We start from the raw sequence: 6,056 nt of genomic DNA, 5'->3' as shown, positions 1-6,056 counted from the left end.
TGAGAAGATAGTTACTGTTGCATTCTAATACATCTGCTAACAGACTGGGATCTTTTAAAAAAATGTACTCATTTTAAAACAATCTCTTTAATAGTTTTATATTTACTCTTCTTTTCCCCTTCCCTCTTTTCTTCTCTCCCTCCCCTCCCCTTACTTCCTTCACTTTTTTTTTTTTCCCTTCTGCTTTGTTAGAAAATATTCATGCAGCCAAAGGACAATGGCTAAAGAGTTTGTCTTTTGCCATGTTATATTTTGATTACCTGGATAAAGGAATGATCTTGGAAAGTCTTTTAGATCCAAAAAGGATGTCTTAGGATTTTGAAAGAGCAAATTCAGTGGATTAATTTAGTCAAACTCAAGGTTAAAAACATCAGGGGAATTTGATTGGAGTGGGCCACATGATTAGCTAGGAAAGGGAATTGATAAATAAAAATTAGCTTTTCTAAAAAATTTTTTAACCATATTTACTAAATATTATATTCTCTACATTGAAGATTTTGGAGTATGGAACAGATTTATAAAGGTGTGTCAGGAGTCATGAAATATACTGAGAGGCAAGTTCTAAGAAAATATTATATTTTACATAAGAAACAAATAGGCCTGAATGTAACACATTGTGGAAATCATAATATAAGCAGCCAGGGGATGAAAAACTTCTCGTTCCAAATGGCTTTTAATTAAAAAGAAAAAGAGAAATCTAGTTTCACTGTAATCTGTATTAGAAGATTAGCATGGATGGATGTCCTGCTCAGAACTCCCAAACCTCGTCTTCTTACCCTCTTTCCTGTCCTTTCCAACCTGTTTGACTTTGGTGCTTTCATCTCTATGTGCATTGTCTAATAATCTAACAGTTTTAAATTCAGTATTCATTTTTTTGATTTTTAAAAAACAAATACCTTTTAAAGACAGTTTTGTGTTCAACTTATGTTAGATGATTTATTTTAAATTTAATGACTGTAAAAAACATGCATTTCTTTACTCTAAAAGCATCATGGAATTTCATTGCCATATTTAAAACGTTCATATAAACCGACTGCCAAAATACTACCACCTTAGAAATAATATAGCTGTGGGCGAATGTTATAGACTGTTGAGCCAAAAGATACCCAAACTGTACAAAGGCAGGCTATTTGTCAAGAAAGTATACTTGGATCATCCTGATGAAATGAATTACTGACTGCTCTCATAATTAAAATCAAGTGCAGCCTGGACTTAATTTTGCCCAGCAAGGAAGAGCTAATTGGTGGTGGAGAACGGATAGGAATGGCAGGAGAAAGCACCTTTGTCATCCTCAACTTGGCACATGAGGTGAGTCACAAGCAACTTGTTACTCATAGTAAGAGCAAATTGTAAATCATCTAATTTCTAAAAATACATACGTTTGAACATAGGGTTATCCTGATGATATCATTGCTCTTATGTTCTTACAAGTATGTGCTTCCTTGAGTGGGAGGGGAAGGCTGATATTATAGCAAGCAGCATGGAATTCCACACAGGCAGCAGCCTGTTTTTCACTATCACTATATGCTGGTGGCTCAGATGGTAAAGATTCTGCCTGCAATGCAGGAGACCAGGGTTTGATCTCTGGGTCGGGAAGATCCCCTGGAGAAGAGCATGGCAACCCACTCCAGTATTCTTGCCTGGAAAATTCCATGGGCAGAGGAGCCTGTCAGGCTACAGTCCATGGGGTTGCAAACAGTCAGATACAACTGAGCAACTGACATATATGCATTGTGAAGAGCAGTCATAAATGATAAATAGTAACATATCTGGTCATTAAATATGATTACAATATGTTACTTTCAGACAAAACACATTTGAAGTTGTAAAACTCGGGATATATGGTGAGGGAGTGTCACATGTGAGGCTATCATCAGTGATGTGCTGTGACATAAAAAATATTGAGAACACCAAGAAAATTGTTCACAGTGTCCGGAAAAGCAAACCCTGAAGAGAGAGCGGTGCCTTGGAAAATTTTGCAAAAAGTTCAGAGAAGAAACTTTTGACTCAGGGACTTGAATCCAAAAAGGGATTATGGCTAACAAAGAGAGATTTTAAACACACACACACACACTTCTGCTGAATAATTATGAAATAATTTTAATAAAGTGAGAGAAAGCTTAGGAAAGTTGAATGGTTAGTAATCTCAAATTTCAAACTGTATGTATAAAAGATATAAAGAAGAAAGAGTAGCTAAGATAACTGTAGAAATTAGGAAATCTATTATAAAAATGTTGTAAATTAAGGCCTTTAAGGTTAAGGGACAGAGACCTGTGACTTTCTGTTAGAGACCATTTCATGCTATTGAAGGCATTTGTGAAGAAACAGGTGAAGAAACCAAATCTTGAAAAGTATCTTAATAAGATGGCATATTGAAGCTAACAGGGATAAATGTAAAATTTTATGTTTTGATTAGCATATATGGATGTTCAAGTAAAAAGGAAAATTCATGACTTCAGTTGATTACAATCATTCAGTGAACTGATAGAGTTATGTATACCTGTGGGTGCTAAGTCCTGCCTGACTTTTGCGACCCCATGGACTGTGGCCTGCCAGGCTTCTCTGTCCATGAAAGTTTCCAGGCAAAAACACTGGAAAAGTGAAAGTGAAAGTCACTCAGTCATGTCCGACTGTTTGTGATCCCATGGACTTTGCAACCCCATGGACAGTTCATGGAATTCTCCAGGCCCCAGAATACTGGAGTGGGTAGCCTTTCCCTTCTCCAGAGTATCTTCCTGACCTGTGAATCGAACCGGGGTCTTCTGCATTGCAGGCAGATTCTTTACCAACTGAGCTATCAGGGAAGCTCAAGAACACTGGAGTGGGTTGGCATTTCCTACTCCAGGGAATCTTCCTGACCCAGAGATGGAACCCGTGTCTCCTGCACTGGCAGGTGGATTCTTTACTACTGCACCACCTGGGCTTCCCTAAGTTAAGTATGGTAACTGCTAAAAATGCTAGCATTAGGTTACTCTAGTGTAGGTAACTGGAGAAGGCAATGGTACCCCAGTCCAGTACTCTTGCCTGGAAAATACCATGGACAGAGGAGCCTGGTGGGCTGCCGTCTGTGGGGTCGCACAGAGTTGGACACAACTGAAGCGACTTAGCAGCAGCAGCAGCAGCAGCAGTGTAGGTAACAGATCAAAGAAGGGAAGTGGTCTGTTATCCTGTAGACCATTTCTACAGGATCAGGTTTAATTTGGGGTGCAAAACTTAAATAATTATGAACCTTGATTACAACTATGGGCTATCCATTAGAAAGCAACTAAAATCACCAAGCATTTTGAAACTTTATCATGCATGAAAGGGTTAAGGATCTGGGGCACAGACTGTGGGGAGACCAGACTAACTTAGTACAACACAAGGTGCTAACTTCCCTGGAGGACTATGTTTAGGACCATCTGTTTGGGTTGTTAAAATGGAGGCTACTAGGTTCTACAAGTAGAAATATGAATTCAGCAGCCTGGGGTCTTGGAAACTGCACTTTGATACTCAACCCAGGGGAATGATGAAGGTGATGTAATGAGTTTGAGAAACACTGTTTTGTGCAATGGATATAGAAGCAATATTGGGATGACAAAAAGCAGAACTACTCCACATTAAAAACAAACTTTTTTTTTTTTTTGCTAACAGTCAGAAAACAGTGGAGTAAGTCATATTGTCATAATATTACTCAGGACTTTCATAGATATTCCGGAAATCAGGAATGACGAAAGATACCCTAAAGGACATTGTAGACTAAAAAGTTCAATCATTTGGACTGTAGCAGAAAGACAGGAATATCAATAAAATTGTATCCTTTGGTTTCAGTGGAAGAGAATGCTAATATTTATATTAAGTAGCCTCTTTTGTGTCATTATAATAAAATTTATTTCATGTGTAAACATCTGAGTCTTAATTTGTTTAAATAGTGGAAAAATTAGGCTACAAACTGTTGGGTAGGTTCGTGTTGTCCTCTTTTTATGCAATTAATTTCAACTAAGTGGTTGGACGCAGCAGCAGCTAAGTTGCTTCAGTTGTGTCCGACTCTGTGTGACCCCAGAGACGGCAGCCCACCAGGCTCCCCCATCCCTGGGATTCTCCAGGCAAGAACACTGGAGTGGGTTGCCATCTCCTTCTCCAATGCATGAAAGTGAAAAGTGAAAGTGAAGTCGCTCAGTCATTTCCGACTATTCATGACCCCATGGACTGTAGCCCACCAGGTTCTTCTGTCCATGGGATTCTCCAGGCAAAAGGACTGGAGTGGGGTGCCATTTCCTTCTCCAAAGAGGTTGGATGAGAGTCACTGTAATTTTTCTTTTCCTTGATATAGGTTATAACACAGATGACTCATAACTATTCAGAAAAAAAGCCCAATGTTTTTATGAATTAATTTGATATAATTCATAAACAGTTAAGTCTTTATATCAAAGCAGCAATTTTCTGATCATTGTCATTATTTTAATATACCATTTATTAAGTGTGCTAGTTTTTATCTTAAGGAGTTTCCAAAGTATTTAACACTGTGACAACAGTAAGGAGTTAAATTCTTGAACTTATTACATAGATAAGCGTTGATGCTGGGTTTCTTATCATATTCTCTGTGATTCCTAGGAACTAAGAAAGAATGGTAAAAGCATAGAAGAATTTTGAAAGAAAGCATCTCAAAAAACAAGATAGCAATCTGGAGGATAACGGTAGCCACCTGAATCCTATTATTTTCATGCATTCGCCCAAAAGAATCTATTAGTTTAACTAAAAATTCAAAACCCCTTCATATGATTACATTTTTAGCATTAATAGGAGATGGAGAATACCATGAACTTCGCAGTGCTTGTAAGAGAAATAAACATCAAATTCCAAAGATGTCTTGCCATTGCTGCAAGCCTGGAGAGCAAGAGAAGGAAGAGAAGGAAGGTGAGAGTTAAAGGACACCATTTAAGAATTATAGATCAGATATGTGTTTGCTCAGTTGCTTCAGTTGTGTCTGACTCTTTGCGACCCTACAGACTGTAGCCCTCCAGGCTCCGACGTGCATGGGATTCTCCAGGAAGAATATTGGAGTGGGCTCTCCAGGGGACCTTCCTGACCCAGGGATCAAATGTCTCTTGTCTCCTGCATTGGCAGGTGGGTTCTTTACCACTAACATCACTTGGAAAGCCTATAGATCACATAGTAAAATGTTAAGTGGTGTGGGGGTGGGGTGGGGGGGAGATTTAAAGGCATTTAAAAAGACTCTTTAAAGCAACAAAAACAAAATGCATGCCTTCCTTAAAAAACAAGGGAAATTAAGACAAGCAAACAAAAAAGGTAAGCAAGGCACCAAGTGCAGAAAGATTAAAACCATTACTCTCTTTAAAGACAATGAAAAACATCCTCAGGGCCTCCAAGCAAAAAAAAAAAAAAATCAAATTAGTTATAAGGTTAAGGCAATTAGGCTGCCATTGGACTTCTAAAAAGCCACATACAAAACAAACTACAGCAGAGCTGTTTTCAGAAAATTCAAGGAAAGAAGATACAGTCTACTACTATACCACCCTGAATGTGCCCGATCTCATCTAATCTCAAATGCTAAGCAGTGTCAAGCCTGGTTAGTACTTAGACCAGAGAAAACACAAGCCCAAATTCTTCTATACAGCTATGCTGCCTTTTAAGACTAGAAGAGATAAAAAAAAAAAAAAACAAAAAAAAAACTGTTTTCTCTATTTCCTAAGAGGTTTAAATTTTGTGACTCGAAATTCAGTGGTTTAAAACATTATATTTTGCACATGATTTTGTGGGTGAGGAATTTGGAAAAAGCTCTACTGCTTGGTTCATTTCTGGTCCTATGGTGTCAGCTGGGATAGCTTGGTTGGATGATACACTTCAAAGATGGCTTCTCCAAGCATGTCTGGTGCCTTGGTGGGAATGAGGCATGGAAGGCTGAGTCCCTTCCCTTCTCTGTGGTTTCAGGGGCTGCACATGGTCTGTTGTGGTCAGACTCTTATGTGGTGGTATGTCATATCAATGGTATTTGACATTTCCTAATCTGTGATCTGTGATATCGGAAGATTGTACATAAAGGCAGTATTCACCAA

This window comes from Oryx dammah, unplaced genomic scaffold (assembly GCF_014754425.2).
Source record: "Oryx dammah isolate SB20612 unplaced genomic scaffold, SCBI_Odam_1.1 HiC_scaffold_3, whole genome shotgun sequence".
Classification (NCBI taxonomy): Eukaryota; Metazoa; Chordata; class Mammalia; order Artiodactyla; family Bovidae; genus Oryx; species Oryx dammah.
The sequence above is the reverse complement of the archived record's forward strand: the minus strand, read 5'-3'. Positions refer to the sequence as shown.